This window comes from Colobus angolensis, unplaced genomic scaffold (assembly GCF_000951035.1).
Source record: "Colobus angolensis palliatus isolate OR3802 unplaced genomic scaffold, Cang.pa_1.0 Scaffold20, whole genome shotgun sequence".
NCBI classification, from domain to species: Eukaryota; Metazoa; Chordata; class Mammalia; order Primates; family Cercopithecidae; genus Colobus; species Colobus angolensis.
In genome coordinates, this window is record NW_012115155.1 from 7,477,475 (window position 1) to 7,496,459 (window position 18,985).

An 18,985-nucleotide genomic window follows, 5' to 3' on the forward strand; every position below is an offset into this window, starting at 1 on the left:
ATCTTGCCTAATTGCTCTGGCTAGGATTTCCAGTAATATGTTGAATAAGAGCATTGAGAGTAGGCACCCTTGTCCTGTTCCAGTTGTTAGAGGAAAAACTAAAAGCTTATTTGTTTAGAACCATGTTAGTGGTGGGTTTGTCATATATAGCCTTTGTTATGTTAAGGTACTTTCATTCTATACCAAATTTATTAAGAGCTTTTAATCATAAAATAATATTGAATTTTATCAAAAGCTTTTTATGTGTCATTTGAGATGATTATATTGTATGTGACCTTCATTCTATTGATGTGATGTATGGTGTTTATTGATTTGTGTATGTCGAACCTTCCTTGCATTCCTGAAATAAATCCTTTCTGATCATGGTGTATTAACTTTTGATGCACTTTTTGATTTGGTTTGCAAGTATTTTGTTGAGAACTTTTGTGTCTAAGTTAATCAGACATATTGGCCTGTAGTTTTTTGTTGTTGCTGTTGTGTATTTGTCTGGTTTGGGTACAAGGGTTATGCTGGCCTTATAGAGTGAATTACAAAGAACTCCCTGTGCTTTAATTTCTTTGGAATAGCTTGAGAAGAATTCGTCTTAATTCTCCTTTAAAGGTTTGGTAGAATTCAGTGGTGAAGCCATCCAGTCCTGGACTTTTCTTTTTTGAAAGACTTATTTATTAATTCAATTTCATTACTTGCTATTGGCCTGTTCAGGTTTTCTATTTCTTCTTGGTTCATTCTTGGTACTTAGTGTATGTTTAGAAATGTATCAGTTTTCTCTGTGTTTTTGAATGTATTGATATATAGTTGTTCATATTAGTCTGTAACAATCCTTTGTATTTCAGTGCTACCTATTGTGATGTCTCCTTTTTTATTCTTGATTTTAATTATTTGAGTCTTCTCTATTTTTTAGTTAGTCTAGCTAACAGTTTGTCAATTTTGTTTATCTTTTCAAAAAACTAACTTTTTGTTTCTTTGATCTTTTGTATTTTTATAGTCTCAATTTTGTTTGTTTCTGCTCTCATCATTATGATTTTTTTCTTCTACTAATTTTGAGTTTGGTTTGTTCCTGATTTTCTATTTCTTTGAGGTACATAGTGAGGCTGATTATTTGAAATCTTTCTAGTTTATTTTGATATAGGCATTTATTGCTATAATCTTGCTTATTAGTATTACTTTTACTGTATTTTATAGGTTTTGGTATGCTGTGTTTCTATTTTTATTTCTTTCAATGATTTTAATAAATTTTATTCTTAATTTCTTCCTCCTGCCATTGTTTATTCAATTTATATGTATTTGTTTAGTTCTGTGTGTTTGTTATTGGTATCTAGTTTTATAATATTGTGGTCAGATAAGATATACAATATAATTTTGATTTTTAAAAATTTTTTGAGACTTCTTTTGTGACTTAACCATATAGGCAATTCTGCATAATGTTCCATGTGCTGATGAAAAAATATATAGTGTGCAGCTTTTGAGTAAAATGTTTTATAAATATCTGTTAGGTTCATTTGCTCTGTGTTGCAGTTTAAATCTTAGGTTTCTTTGTTGATTTTCTGTCTAGATAATGCGTCCAATGCTGAGAGTTAGGTATTGAAGTTCACAACTATTGTTATACTGAAGTAACTTCTCCCTTTAGATCTAATAATATTTGCTTTTTCTATCTGGATGCTTCAGTGTTGGGTACAAATATATTATAGTTATTACATGCTATTTTTAAGTTTACCTCTATTATTATATAATATCCTTCTCTGTCTCTTTTTACAGCTTTTAACTTCAAGCCTGTTTGTCATATATAATTATAGCTACTCCTGGTTGCTTTAGGTTTTGGGTTCCATGGACTGTCTTTTTACATTCCTTCACTTTCAGTCTATGTGTGCCTTTACCAATGAGTTCAGTTTCTGGTAGGCAGCATTTAAAGAAGTCTTTTTTTTTCTTTTTTTCAAGTGAATTCAACTAGTCTATATATTTTAAATGAGAAATTTAATCCACTTATATTCATGGCTATTATTAATAAATGAGAACTTAGTTTTGTCATTTTATTAATTGTTATCTGATTGTTTTGTACATCCTTTGTTCCTTACTACCTCTTTTATTGTTTCTTTTTGAGGGTAGTTGGTTTCCTTTATTGATAAGTTTTGATTTCTGTATTTTTCCCCTTGGTATATCTGTCTAGCAGCGATTTTTATAGTTTTGCATGTTTTCATGATGGTGGTGGTTGTTTTTTTACTTCCATATGTAAGACTCCCTTGAACATTTATTGTATGGCCAGTCTAGTAGCAATGAATTCCCATAGCCTTTGCTTGTCTGTGAAGGATTTTATTTCTCTTTCATTTCTGAAAGATAGCTTTGATGAGTATAATGTTCTTGCCTGGCAGTATTTCTTCTTCGTTTGTTTTTCTTTTCATATTTTGAATATATTATCTCATTCTCTCCTGGCCTGTAAGGTTTCAGCTGAGAAATACACTCATATAATGTAAAGACACATATAAGGATATCATATTTTGGCAATTTTGCTATAATGTGCATCAGAGATGACGTATTGGGATTGAATTAATTTGGGATTCTGTTTGTTTCATGGATCTGGATTTCCACATCTCTCTCAAGGCTTAGGACATTTTCTGCTATTATTTTATTATATATGGTTTCCTCACCTTTCCCCTTCTCTTCTTCTGGAAAACCTATGTTACCAATATCTGTTTGCTTAATGGTGTCCCATAAATCCTGTAGGTTTTCTTCATTTTCTTTCTAAAAATTACTTTGTCTTCTTTTGTTATTTCAAAAGATCTATCTTCATGTTCAGAAACAGATTCTTCCGCTTGATCTAGTCTGTTGTTCAAGCTTTTAATTGTATTTTTGGTTTCATTTTTTGAACTTGTACAGCTGTAGTTCTATTTGGTTCTCTTTTGTGATATCTCTCTCTTTGTTAAATTTCTCATTCAAATCATTAATTATTTTTCTTATTTTGTTGTATTTTCTTCTGTATTATCTTGTATTTCACCGAATTTCCTTAGTATTATTATTTTGAATTTTTTCTGGTATTTCATATATTTCCTTATGATTGTGATCTATTCCTGTAGAATTCGTTTTCTTTTGGAGGTGATATCTTTCCTTGCTTTTTCATGGTTTATATGTTTCTTTGTTGATTTCTCTGCATCTGGTGGATCACCTTTTCCAATTTTATTGATAAGGTTTCATAAGAAAGGCTTTTTTTTGTAAAAATGGGTGTTGGGGCATAGGTTTGGTGGAGTACATTGGCCTTGGTTCTAGGTGGATGCAGCAGTGTAGTCTCTGTGTAGCTTCTTCAGCTTTTATCTACACTAGTGTTATTGTGACGTTCTAATTGACCTAGGTTGAGAATTTGTGGTGATGATGGTATGACTTTGCAAGCATGGCCTTGCTGGGCTTTTTCTGAGGTTGAAAGTTGTATTAGTATATTCTCATGCTGCTAATTAAAAAAAAAACAAACCTGAGACTGGGTATTTTATAAATTAAAAAATTTAATTGACTCACAGTTCTACATGGTTAGGAAGGCCTCACAATCATCACAGAAGGTAAACGAAGATCAAAGGGACATTTTACATGGCAGAAGAAAAGACGGCATGAGAGCCAAGCAAAAGGAGAAACCCCTCAGGAAACCATCAGAACTTGTGAGACTTACTCACTACCATGAGAATAGTATGGGGGAAACCACCCTCATGATTCAATTATATACCACTGAGTCCCTCCCACAACATGTGGGAATTATGGGAGCTACAATTCAAGATGAGATTTGGGTGGAGACACAGCCAAACCATATCAGGAGTGTGTGCATGCAAATACTGGAAAAGTCTGTCTCCTAACTGGTGTTAGAAACCGTGGGGGTTCTTACATTGGTCAGAACCATGGGTTCATGGTTGTTTATCCAACCTGGGGGCATACCCACAAGAAACCTCCCATGGGGTTGTTTCTCTGGCCCAAGATGCAGGTGTAGAACTACTTGGCTGGCTTGGAAGCTTGTTTCTTAGTGTTGGCCCACAGGGTTGTTTCTCAGGGCCAGGAAGTGGCAGCACAGTTCCTCAGCTGTCCTGGGGTTGTGTCTGCCAGGAGTGGATATAGGGCTGTTTTTCAGGCCTGTGGCACAGCTGTACTACTGCTCAGTTGGCCTGTGGGTGTTTCTGCTGGGGCTAGTCCATGAGGCTGTTTTGTAGGTCCAGGACACAGGCATGAGGCTACTTGGTTGCCCTGTGGGTATGTCTGCCAGAGGTGGTCTTTGGAGTATTTCTCAAGCCTTGATACTGATGCACAGCTGCTTACCAGGGCTAGGGGTGTCAGCCAGAGGTGGCCCATAGGGTTGTTTTTTGGGCCCACTATGTAGATGCATGGCTTCTTGGCCAGCTTGAAGTATGTCCACTAGAAGCGACCCACCGGACAGTTTTTTCAGGCCCAATGTGCAGGTACGTGGCTGCTTAGCCAACCTGGGATATGTCCACCAGGGGTTACACTTAGGGCTCTTTTTCAGCTCCGAGACATGGGTTCTTGGCTGCTCGATGGCCTTGGCAGCATTGCCTCAGGGGGCTGTCTGCAGAATTGCCTCTCAGGCGCTTACTGTGGGTGTAGGGCCATTAGGCAGGTCATGAGTATGTCTGGGGAATGGCAGAGCTTCGCAAGGATGTTTCTCTGTTCTTGAACACAGGAACATAGCCAATCTTCTGGTCTAGAACTGTATCAGCTGCTTGGAGGGGCCTCTCCTGCTAAGGAGAAGGTGCACAGTCATTTGGCCATCTCAAAGGCAGGTTTGTCTTGGGGTGGACTAGCAGACTGTTCCTCTGGCTGGAAGTACAGCAGTGAAGGTTGATTTCCCTGCTATGAAGAACCAAATTTACAGCAGATCCTAGGCCCAAGATCCATGTAGTAGGGGATATAGTGTTCGGTCACTTTTGTTGGCTTCGCATAATAAAGATGGAGCCCCATGGCTGAAGAGTTGCTGTGGCTACTGGCCCCCAGAGGATGGTGTGCTCTACAAGTGGCTCTGGCCTCAAGATGGTGCTGTGCAGCAGCAGCTTGGCTTACAGAGAGTGGTTTAGGGGTGGAGAGTGAGTTCCTCATGCTCCTAATCTGGGGCAAGGCAGCGAGTGAATTGCTGGGAGCTTCCTAGAGTGGGCTCAGGGCTTGTGAGCACTACGGGATTCTCCTGTTCTAAGGGTTGTAGGTGTTGGCAGTAGCACTGGGAGCTACTGGGAATCTTCTGTTTACCTTTTCCCCTACAATGAGGAGTCTTTCCTGGCTCCAGGCAGATCGTGTCTGGGCAGAAGAGACAAGGCTGCAGGGGCTGCATGCTTCCACACTACCTTCCTGGACTTCCAAGCACCACAGGTGTATCTCCACTGCCCCGCCGAGCTCTCACTTGCTTGCTTCGACGCTGTAGTGAAATTCCAGCTGTTTATTTGTTGTCTTGGTTCTTTCTTGTGGGAGTGATGAATGCTAGGCATTGCTAGTGAGTCATCTTGCTGACGTCACTCCAAACTATATTTTTAAAATGTGTGATTCTGACAATCACCCAAATTTGTATGCATATGAATCGAAGATCCCTCTAATTCTATAATTCAATGATTTCATGAAACATTTACTGTCAACCCATCTGAGGGGGAAAAAGGAGATTAAAACTCAAGGCAGGAAAATAAATGAAAGCTGAGCTTGAAGACCATTGCAACTCAGTAGAAAGCCACTATAATAAAGCAGCAGACAGAGAGTTGGATTAATTGCACTCTTTAGCATTGTGTCAAGTGAGATAAGGTATCAGGACCTCATCCCATATTCCACAGCTGTCCCCGTAAACATGTTGTTCAACATCCTTTTCATTGTTGTCTATGTTCAGCCACTGGCAGAATAAAGTGATCCTTTTCATTTCCCACATTGTCTACTCTTTATATCACGCATCCAGTGCCCCATAATATGGCTAGTTTCCATATAGACTTGTTTGTGAATTTACAAAATATATTCCATATGCTGAGGCAGCATTCAATACATGTCACATTATGTATAAACTTCTACCATTCATAAGCACACAGTACATAAATACCAAAACCTATTGGATTAAAAGTTAAATGTAAGAAGCAAAAAATAGGTGATTATCTTTTCAACTTCTGGGTAGGGAGCAGTTTCCTACATAAAGTAGATAAAGCGCTAGCTATTATAATTATTCGTACATTTGAATATTCCAAAAATCTGATTTTGAAACATCCTATGGTAAATAAACAAAATGAAAAGACAAACTACAAATATCCAGCAGAAGTGCTATTCCAGATAACAAGTAATTAGCATCAAGACTATATAACAAACTATAAAAATCATTAAGTAAAAGCAAACAAGTTCGGAAAATTAATAGTTTATAGAAGAGAAAATATAATTGGCCAGTAATTTAGTACAAGGTATTTAACTTCACCAATTTTGAAAATAAAAATTAAGACAATGGTGATCTACTATTTTACTAATTATTCACTTGGCAAAAATAATTTTTGACCTTAAAATTTCAAATGTTGGAAAGAATGCAAATCATATGAGAACTTTAATACTTGCTATCAGTAGTAGTCTCATTTGGGGAATTTGGTATTATTTCAGGAAGTTAAATATCTGCATACTCTTAACACCGGGCAATGCCATCCTTAGATGTATATAAAAATCTTGCCAATGCTTACCAGGAAGTGTGTGTAACAATGTTTATAACAACAAACAATGTATGCAACTCAAATGTCCATGTTAGGGAAAACAAACACAGTTTTTGTGGGATATTCACAGAATGGGTTATAGCAATGGAAATGAATAATGATCATGATTAAAAAAAGATACAGATGAATCTCATTAAGATAATTCAGAGTGAAAAAAGCTAGTCCTAGAAAACTATCTTCAATCTAATACTTTTTTTAAAAAAGGAAGTATAAAACCAAGCAATACTGCACTATCTGCTTTTTTCATGATCAGGTAACCAAGGAGCAAAAGGCAATTTATCATCTCCCCACATATACATCCTATATACAATAGTGGAGCTGAGCCTATATACCCACAATGAAAACCCACATTTAAAACAAAGACAAACAGGAAATACATAGCTACTATTGGCTTATGAAAATGATGAAGTCCTCCTAGGCAATTATTTGGCGATCTCTCTAACATGACAATGGAAAAGGTCTTTGGTTAGATTCCAGTTCTGTTCTCTGTATATTATTCTCCATGACTCTTGTTCCCACATTCAATGAGTTTTTCTCAACTTGTCGTGAATATGGCCACAGCTAAAGTCATGTTGAGAAGTATACCTGCATTATGGGCTATACAGCTTGTGCTTCTTTCATGTTTATATAAGGATTTCTTGTTATTATCATTATTAGGCCAGTTTATTTTTTAGGGTAATACAGTTTTTTAAACTTAATAATGAGCTATTTATTTTTTTACTCTAGTAAGATCATGTACCATTAACCATATCCAAATTTATTTCCCAGGCATACTTCTCAAGTTCTCTCTCTCTATATATGACTTTCCGACATCCTGGCGTCTGTATTCTAGTTTAGCAAAGGTTGCCTAGAGCCCATCTGGCTTGGATGAGAATATAAAAACATTATTTTCCACAGGGCTGAACCTTTTAAAGAATCTTTGTTGCTCAAAATTGTGTGTTTTTTTAAATCATTATTTTTTCTGTTTCATATCTAGAGATAACTTTTCAAATCAGTTATGACCCCAGATTTATCAACTCCCTGTATCATTTTTGTTTCTATTCTTGAACAGCTAATTCTTTTCTTTTCAGCTTATTTCTTATTTCTAATATCTTACTAACCCAATCTGTTAAAATCAACTACCTCACTGAAAGCTGGTTTTCCAAACTCTTCTTCTAGAGCCAACTCAGTAGGCACTCAGTTGCTTTCTCTGGCATTGCTGACAGTAGCTACTGTGTTTTCACAATACCTTAAGAAGATCGTTTTTCCAGCCTCTGATAGCAGTTTTCTTTGTCACTCTACCACTGAGTTACATAGTTTAGGCGTTTTAAAAATGGTGACACCTCACTTAAAGTTGCCGACATTGTATTAGTTATTATAATTCTAGCTGCCATAAAATATAAATCCCAGATATCTGTGACAACAAAATAATAATTTGTCACTAAAATAAAGTTGAAATGAGTGTTTCTGATAGGCAAGACTCTGCCTCAAGTGGTCATTAATGGAAGTAGCTCCTAGCAACTTGTGATTTCTGTATTCAACACATGGCTCCTCCATTTGTAGGAAGAGGGGAAAGAACATTCCAGGTTGCCTGCAAAGGTTCTTTACGTCCAGTTGTGGATGTGGCAAAATAAATTCCACTTATATTCACTTGCATGGCCAGAACTTCCAAAGAGGAAGCTGGAAATTGTTGTGTGTCTAGGTGACAGAGGAAATATGTTTGATGAAGAGCTGGCTAAACTTGAGCACATATTTCATGTAAGTTTATTTTTATTATCCTCTACATTAGGTAATAAGCTCCTTGGCAATATATCTATATCTTTTTGATTCTTGTATCCCCACAGCTGGCACTCTACTGGGACATGAAAAAATAAATGCTTAATCAGTGATCTTCATTTCTTTGTAAACATGATAACAGTAATGTGGGAACCAAAACAATTACAGCGATGGCATCAGTTATAAGCAGGCAAGTTTGTGAGAAACTTCTACAGACTAAAACTGTCATCGTGCTGTATTCCATATGATCTTTCTAACCTACATGATGGAAGAATTAAGTGAGGAACAGCCATAAATACTGTTTTTTAACATTTTAGTTATTTTATTACAAACCAAAATACAAATACAGAACAGCATACAAAAATTTTATAGTTTAATGAATGCATAGAAGGTAAGTGTTCTCATATCCTTTCCCCACATTAAGAAATAGATTTTAACAGCCACCTTCTAAGCCCCTCCTTGCGCCCCATTCAGATCACTAACTCTTCCCCACAAAACAACTATCTTACTTAAATTTTTCTTTTTAATTGATACATTTGTACATACATATAATACATGTGATATTTTGTTGCATGTTAAGATGTGTAGTGATCAATTTAGGGTATGTAGGCTATTCATCACTTCTAGTATTTATGATTTATATATGTAGAGAAGATTTCAAATCCTTCTGCTAGTTATTTTGAAGTATATAATACATCACTTTTAACCGTAGTCACCCTACTCTTCTATTGAACATTATAACTTGTTTCTTCTTACTGAATGTTTTTACCCATTAGCCAAATTCTCTTTATACACCGTCCCACACACATCCCTTTCCAAACTCTGGTAATTATCATTCTGCTCTCTACAAAGAGAATAATTCTTTATAAAATTACAAAATATATTCTGATCTCTAAAAAGTTGAGATAAACTTTTTAAGCTCCCATCTATGAGTGAGCAAATGTGATAAGTCTTTCTGTGCCTGGCTCATTTCAGTTAATATAATGACCTCCAGTTTGATTCACGTTGCTGCAAATGACATGACATAATTTTTTTACAGCCAAATAGTATTTCCTTGTATATATGTACTACAATTTATTAATTCATCCACTGATAGACACATAGATTGATTCCATATCTTTGCTACTGTGAACAGTGCTGCAATAAACATCGGAGTGCCAGTATCCCTTTGATTTTCTTCCCTTTGATAAATATCCAATAATGGGATTGCTGGATTATATGATAGTTTTAATTTTAGTTTCCTGAAGGAGTTTCATACTGTTTTCCATAGTAGTTCAACTAATTTACATTCCCACCAACAGTGTATAAGAATTCCCATTTATCCATGTACTCGCCAGCAACTGTTATTTTTTGTCTTTTTAAAAACCACCATTCTACCAGGGCAAGATGATATCTTGGGGTTTTGTTGTGCATGTCTTATGCATGATTAATAATTAATGATGTTAAACGTTCATATACCTTCATATACCTGTTAGCTATTCACATGTCTTTTGAGAAATATTTACTCATGCCCTTTGCCCATCTTCTAATAGGATTATTTGTTTTCTTATGGTTGTTTGAGATACTTGTATATTCTGAATATTAGTTGTAAGATGAACAGTTTGTAAATATTTTCTTTCATTTAACAGGTAATATCTTCACTCTGTTGATTCTTTCCTTTGCTGTGCAGAAGCTTTTTAGTTTTAGTCCCATTTATCTATTTTTGTTTTTGTTGCCTGTGTTTTCGAGGTCTTAGCCACAAAATCTTTGCTTAGACCAATGTTCTAAAGGGTTTCCCCTATGTTTTCTTCCAGTAGTTTTGTAATTTGGAGTCTTATGTTTAAGACTTTAACCCATCTTGAGTTAATTTTTTTTTTTTAGACGGAGTCTCACTCTGTCGTCCAGGCTGGAGTGCAGTGGCGCGATCTCAGCTCACTGCAAGCTCTGCCTCCCGGGTTTTGACCATTCTCCTGCCTCAGCCTCCCAAGTAGCTGGGACTACAGGCGCCCGCCACCATGCCCGGCTCATTTTTTTTTTTTTTTTTTGGATTTTCAGTGCAGACGGGGTTTCAACGTGTTAGTCGGGATGGTCTCCATCTCCTGACCTGGTGATAGGCCTGCCTCGGCCTCCCGAAGTCCTGGGATTACAGGCTTGAGCCACCGTGCCCAGCAATTTGAGTTAATTTTTGTATATGGTGAGATAGGGGTCCAGTTTTATTCTTCTGCATGTGGACATCTAATTTTCCAAGCACCAAGTATTGAAGAAAATTTCCTTTTTCCATTGCATGTATGTTCTTAGTGCCTTTGTTGAACATCAGCTGGCTCTAAATATAGGGATTTATTTCTGGGTTCTCTATTCTGTTCCATTGGTGCATGTTTACACTAACACCATACTATAGCATGTAACGTATTTTGAAGTAAGGCAGTATGTGACTTCAGCTTGGTTCTTTTTGCTCAAAATTTATTTGGCTACTCAACTTCTTTTTGTGGTTCCATTCACATTTTAGGATTGTTTTTTACTATTTCTGTGGAGAATGCCCTGGCGTTTTGATAGGGATTGCATTGACTTTGTAGATTGCTTTGGGTAGAATAGACATTTAACAATATTGGGCCACTCTCATTTTTCCTGCCTCAGCTGATATTTTCAGATTGTCTGATATGCTTTCCAAGGAAAACCTGTTGGCTATTTTTTTTCTTTTCTCAAATTTGCCATATGTCCCCAGTAGTTTCATAGTTTCAGTCTTCCATATAAGTCTTTAGTCCATCATGAGTTAATTTTTGTATGTGATGAGAGACAGGGGTCCCGTTTTATTCTTCTTCATATTGGTATACAATTTTTCTCTGCTGTCTCCTGCAGATGACAATATAATCTACGTGAACATTGTAGCAATTGGTGGTTTATTACTACCTAAATTCATTTTATTCTGCAGATATGCATTTTTACCTAGTTTGGTTAACACATGTTTATTGATATTGGTTTAGGTATGTATTTATTATGCAGGTTTTCATTTGGGATTTGGAGAATTTCAAAACCTATACCCTGCCACCATTATTTTCCCAAAATTTGTGTTAAATATAAGCATAAACACACAAACACACATATATAAACCTTCATATTAAATATATGTTTCTGCATCTAGCTATGTTTCTCTCGATGTTATGTCTTTAGGATGTTCATTCATATATACATTTATTTATTCCTTTCATCTGCAATATAACATTTTATTTTATTGCTCTAACACATCTTGGTTTCTGTTGTTTGTTTACTCCTTTTGTCCCTTGGAAGTTGAAGTTGAACTAACATCATCTTTCTTCTTACCACGCTCTAATACATTACTTGATCAGAAGTTGTACTTTTTAAAAGAAAACAGTACTCAGTGTTTTAGAAAAAATACATATAAACATTTGAGACTTCTTCAGGGAGCCATATATAGCTTTTAAATGTAGATAGAATATACTATTTGCACCCGTCCTACTTATATTTTGTAAAGTATTAATGTTATAAACCTTACTTAGGCATACAGTGGCCAAATTAGAATTATTGGAATGTATACATCCCTATTGCTAATCTCACCCTAATTTTACAGTCAGGAAATTAAGTGATTCACTAAATATCACACAGCTGGCTCTTTAAGTAAGGAGCTAACACTGGCAGCTCTTTTAGTGAGGTTACATTAATCTTTCATTAATGAGAAGGAAAATATTTTTGACAATTACAAACTTCAATTATCAATTTCTTCACAATTATATTTAGGTCAGCAAAACTTGATTTGCATTCTACATCTCTTGGTTTTCATCGCTTGATATTTGAGAAGTAGAACACCATCAGACTTACAGGCTCATAGCCTGTAAAATAGGTACAATAAAATCTAGTTATTTCTAGTTTTTAAAGATTAGAAATAATACATGTGTGGGCTGGCACACAGCAAAGTCACAACTAATGATTGAGTTGTTCCTTCTGTGAGGAACCAGGCTCCCCGTGAACTAACCCTAGGTCACAGGTTAGTGTCCCAGCTCTTGTCCTTACCTTGCAACAAATTTGCTTTGTGTTAATCATCTTGTTTTTGTCAGAAAGTAGCAGATCCAATCTTATTTTCCAACCCTGTACTATGCCTTATGTTTTCTTAGAAACCTAGAAATATGAAAGCTTATCACTCCCTGTTCTTAATGGCTGTATGAGAATACTAATGCAATTCTATATGAACAAATGATTGAACCATAAAATCCTTTCATTCTAGCAAAAGATCTGCTTCATAATATAATGATGTCCAAATCATCATGAATTAAGTAAAATGATAAGATTATTAACTGATCTGTGGCTTTATGGCAGCATGGTCAAAAAACAAAATCATTTAGACGAGTCAATATAATGTGCTTACCGTGCCCTCTTTGTGCAACAAAATCATTTAGACGAGTCAATATAATGTGCTTACCGTGCCCTTTTTGTGCAACTTTGAGTCATCATGTCATTTAGTATATCCAGTGATGTGTCATCTGGGGAGGACTGATTGTGGTCAATAAAGATGCTTGCAGTGATGAAGAATAGGCATCAGCAATAAACAAGTCTTTCACTATGTCTGTTCATAACTGTTGGATCAGTTCTAGTAAACTGACATGGGCTAGGTAAGAAGGAACTACTTTCTAGTAAAAAATGTTTGATTGGAAGAATTGAGTATGTGGAAAGATTATAATTCTGGGTTCCAAACAAGGGGGACTTTGGCTCTGAGTCTTTTCATTTGATCAGTGGCCTTTCAGTGTGTTTGTAGTTAAACATGCATATAGCATTTTAGTTTTTTCTATAAATGTGCTGCATTCTACATATATTCCTACGATTTTATTTTTTTAAGTTAGCATTCTGTGATTCCTTTTTTACTCACATTTTACTCACATTCCCCAACATCTCTTCCTCCCACTTCCTGTTGACTACACATATTAAAGGGTATTTTGGTGGTTTACTCACTGAAAAGTTTGGGGGCAGGTGCATGTGCGCTTTAATCTGGAGAGTGGCCCCATTGTGCTCTGATTTAAATTCACTGTCCTTTGTTGTGACTCTCTTCTCAGAGAAGTTTTGTTTTTTTCACTTAGCAAAATTTTATTTTCTCTTTTTTTTAAAAAAAACTATATTATTTCCCCTTCTATCCTTTTTACTGCAGTTGTCACATATTAAACAACATATATTACAATCTCCACTTGGCAGCATTATAAATTTTGCGTTAAACAGTGACATATTTTTTAAGAAGTTAAGAGAAAATAGCATTTTATATTTACACAGAAGTTTACCATGCATAATGCTTTTTATTCATTTTGGAAGATCTTGCATTATCTCTGGTATAATTTTCCATTGGCCTGAAGATCATCTCTGGCTGTTTAATTTAGTATGGGTCTGCTGGTGACATAACCTTTTAGTTTTAGTATCTTAATATAGTTTTACTTTTGCCTTCATTTTTGAAGGATATTTTTGCAAAATATTAAATCCCAGACTCATAGTTTTTTTTGTTTTTTTGTTTTTTTTTTCCTTTCATCACCTTAAAGATGCTGTCCGGCTATCTTCTGGTTTTTGCACTATCTGATGAAAAGTCAGTGATCAATTCACATAACTATTATTCTGTACGCTGTTTTGAGTTCTTTTCTTTTGTCTTCCTCTTTTAAAATTAAAAAATATATATATTTTATGGGTACACAGTAGGTGTTTATATTTATAGGGTACATGAGATGTTTGATATAGGCATGCACTGTGTAGTAATCACATCATGGAGAATGAGGTATTCATCTCCACAAGCACTTATGCTTTGAGTCACAAACAAATCAATTATGTTCTTTGAGTTATTTTATAATGTACAATCATGTTATTATTGACTGTAGTAACCCAGCTGCTTCGTATTTTCTCATTATCATTTTTTTAAAATTTGACTCTAATGTGCCTGAGCATGAATTTTTCAAACTTATCCTGCCTGTAGAGTCTTGAATCTGTCAGTTCATGTCTTTCACCATGTCGGGGAAATTTCAGGTCATTATTTCCCCAAATATTGTTTTCCGCATCAGTCTTTTTCTTCTCCATCTTCTATTATAATTACATGTATTCTGACATTTTAATATTGTCCATTATTTTCAATATTTTTTCTGTTCTTCAAATTGATAATTTATTTTGATTTAGCTCTATGTTTACTAACTTGTTCCTTTGCTGTCCTCATTCTGGTTTAAGTCCATTCAGTGTTTTTATTTTTATTTTATTTTATCTTTTTCTTTTGATTAACTTCTATATAAATTTATTTATTTATTTATTTTTTTACTTTAAGTTCTAGGGTACATGTGCACAACATGCAGGTTTGTTACATATGTATACATGTGCCATGTTGGTGTGCTGCACCCATTAACTCGTCATTTACATTAGGTATATCTGCTAATGCTATCCTTTCCCCCTCCCCCTACCCCATGACAGGCCCTGGTGTGTGATGTTCCCTGCTCTGTGTCCAAGTGTTCTCATTGTTCAATTCCCACCTATGAGTGAGAACATGTGGTGTTTGGTTTTTTGTCCTCGCAATAGTTTGCTGAGAATGATGGTTTCCAACTTCATCTGTGTCCCTACAAAGGACATGAATTCATCCTTTTTTATAGCTGCAGAGTATTCCATGGTATATATGTGCCATATTTTCTTAATCTAGTCTATCACTGATGGACACTTGGGTTGGTTCGAAGTCTTTGCTGTTGTGAATAGTGCCATAATAAACATACGTGTGCATGTGTCTTTACAGCAGCATGACTTACAATCCTTCGGGTATATGCCCAGTAATGGGATGGCTGGGTCAAATGGTATTTCTAGTTCTAGATCCTTGAGGAATCATCACACTGTCTTCCACAATGGTTGAACTAGCCCTCAGAAATTATACCACGCATCTACAACCATCTGATCTTTGACAAACCTGACAAAAACAAGAAATGGGGAAAGGATTCCCTATGTAATAAATGGTGCTGGGAAAACTGGCTAGCCATATGTAGAAAGCTGAGACTGGATCCATTCCTTACACCTTATACAAAAATTAATTCAAGATGGATTAGAGACTTAAATGTTAGACCTAAAACCGTAAAAACCCTAGAAGAAAACCTAGGTAATACCATTCAGGACATAGGCATGGGCAAGGACTTCATGTCTAAAATACGAAAAGCAATGGCAACAAAAGCCAAAATTGGCAAATAGGTTCGAATTAAACTAAAGAGCTCCTGCACAGCAAAAGAAACTACCATCAGAGTGAACAGGCAACCTACAGAATGGGAGAAAATTTTTGCAATCTGCTGAACTGACAAAGGGCTAATATCCAAAATCTACAAAGAACTCAAACAAATTTACAAGAAAAAAAAACAACCCCATCAAAAAGTGGTCAAAGGATATGAACAGACACTTCTCAAAAGAAGACATTTATGCAGCCAACAGACACACAAGAAAATGCTCATCATCACTGGCCACCAGAGAAATGCAAATCAAAACCACAATGAGATACCATCTCACACCACTTAGAATGGCACTCATAAAAATGTCAGGAAACAACAGGTGCTGGAGTGGATGTGGAGAAATAGGAACACTTTTACACTGTTGGTGGGACTGTAAACTAGTTCATGTAGCAAAATTTTCTGAGTACCTATTAAGGAATGGCCATGCTTCTAGGCGCTGGGGACATGCTGAGAAAATAAAATAATTAAATTCATTATTACCATGGTACTTGCATTTTAGTAAGAAAGCCAGAAAACAAACAATACTTTGATAAGTCCAACTACAATATTAGGTTGTGACAAGAGAAAAGAAGTGACTAAAGCAATTCTAAGCTTTACAGCTTACACTGTCTAGACGAAGAGACAAAAGGTTTCCCTGCTTCTGTTAGAAGCTTGAGACACTACCTTTATAGATGATTCTAGCAAACCTTCCTCACAGATCATTAATTTGAATTGAGTCACATGCTCTTCCTAATGATATTCTTAAGCAGGAGAATGGCGTAAGCCAACTATCTTAGGCCTCCATCACCTGAACCAATTAGTCTAGAAGATGGTCTTACCCCAGTTGACTCAACGTATTTAGAGCTCACCCAAGGTAGGCATTGCAATCATTTATCTTTACCCTATTTAAATCCTGGGCTGTGAGGAAATGTGAAAGCTACGTGAATAGCATCTGTAAGATAACAATATTATTCACCTAAATGTGCCTTTTATGACTCCCAAGTAAATACGTTCAGAATTATTTTATTCTTTTTAACTGCTAGATAGTATTTCATGCTTTGGAATCATGCTTGCTTATTTTGCCATTCTTTCCTTGATGAAGATTTAGATTGCTTCCCACTATTACAAACAAGACTGTAAAATACTATTTTACATACCCTCTTTTGTTAATATGTGAGAGTGTTTCAGGTGCGTAAATGATCAGCATTGCTGGGTCGTACCGTATGCACATTTTCAATGTTAGCCGATTGTGCTAAATTGTTCTACAAAATTGTTTGATAGATTAAACTGCTGTCACCAGTGTGGTCCCTGTACTACGATAATATTTGATGTTATCATTAAAAAATTAACCCTATGCATAAAAAAAGTTATAGCATTCTTATTTATTCTTTTATTATTTATTTATTATTGCACTTCTTAGGTCATGAGTGAGACTTAGTGCCTTTTCACAAGTTACTAATGATTTGTACTTCCTATGTAAATTGCTTGTTTATATAATGTTTTGTTTATTTTTTCCTTGTAGATTTTAGGCAATTTTGTATGCTCCAGATATAAGAGATTTATCTAGAGAATAAGCTGCAAATATTTTTATTATTCTCTTGCTTTATCTTTATTTTTCACTTTTTATTTATTTATTTATTTATTTTACTTTTAAAATTTTAGGTTTGGGGATACATATGAAGGTTTGTCATATAGGTAAATATGTGTCATGGGGTTAGTTGTACAGATTATGTCTTCACCCAGGTATTAAGCTCAGAGCCCAGTAGTTATTTTTTCTGCTTCTCTCCCTCCTTTTACCCTCCCCACTCAAGTAGACCCCAGTGTCTGTTACTTGCTTCATTGTGTTCATAAATTCTTGTCATTTAGCTCCCACTTATAAGTGAGAACATGAGGTTTGTGGTTTTCTGTCCCCGTGTTAGTTTACTAAAGATAATAGCCTCCAGCTACATCCATGTTCCCACAAATGACATGATCATGTTCTTTTTCATAGTGCATAGTATTCCATGTTGTATATGTACATTTTCTTTATCCAATCTGTCATTGATGGACATTTAGGTTGATTCCATGTCTTTGCTATTGTGAGTTGTGCTGCAATGTACATTCATGTGCATCTGTCTTTATGGTGAAGTGATTTCTGTTCCTCTCAGTATATACCTAGTAATGGGATTCCTGGGTCAAATGGTAGTTCTACTTTTAGCTTTTTGAGGAATCTCCATACTGCTTTCCACAATGGTTTAACTAATAAAACTCCCATCAACAATATATAAGTGTTCCCTTTTCTCCACAAGCTTGTCAGCAACCACTGTATTTTGATTTTTTAATAATAGCCATTCCGACTGGTGTGAGATGGTATCTTATTGTAGTTTTGATTTCCATTTCCCTAACGATTAGTGATATTGAGCCTTTTTTCTTATGCTTGTTAGCGACATGTATTCCTTCTTTTAAGAAGTGTGTCTTCATGTACTTTACCCAGTTTTTATTTAGGCTATTTGTTTTTCTCCAGTAAATTTGTTTATTTCCTTATAGATCCTGGATATTAGATCTCTGTCAGATGCATAGTTTGCAAATATTTTCTTTCATTCTGTAAGTTGTCTGTTTACTCTGTTGATAGTTTCTTTTGCTGTGCAGAAGCTCTTCAGGTTAATTAGATGCTACTCATCAATTTTTGCTTTTGTTGCAATTGCTTTAGATGTTTTTGTCATGATTTCTTTGATCATTCCTACATACAGGATGGTATTGCCCAGGTTGTCTTACAGGGCTTTTATAATTTTGGGTTTTATATTTAATTGTTTAATCCATCTTGATTTGATTTTTGTATATGGTATAAGAAAAGGGTCCAACTTCGGCCAGGCGCGGTGGCTCAAGCCTGTAATCCCAGCACTTTGGGAGGCCGAGATGGGCGGATCACGAGGTCAGGAGATCGAAACCATCCTGGCTAACACGGTGAAACCCCATCTCTAGTAAAAAATATGAAAAACTAGCCGGGCGAGGTGGCGGGCGCCTGTAGTCCCAGCTACTCGGGAGGCTGAGGCAGGAGAATGGCATGAACCCGGGAGGCGGAGCTTGCAGTGAGCTGAGATCGGGCCACTGCACTCCAGCCTGGGTGACAGAGCGAGACTCTGTCTCAAAAAAAAAGAAAAGAAAAAAAAGAAAAGAAAAGGGTCCAATTTCAATTGTCTGCATTATGGCTAGCCAGTTATCCTTGCACCTTTTATTGAATAGGGAGTCTTCTCCCCATTGCTTGTTTTTGTCAGCTTTCTCTAATACCATATGGTCACAGATGTAGATTCTGTTCCATTAGTTAATGTCCTTGTTTTTGTACCAATACTATGCTGTTTTGGTTACTGTAGC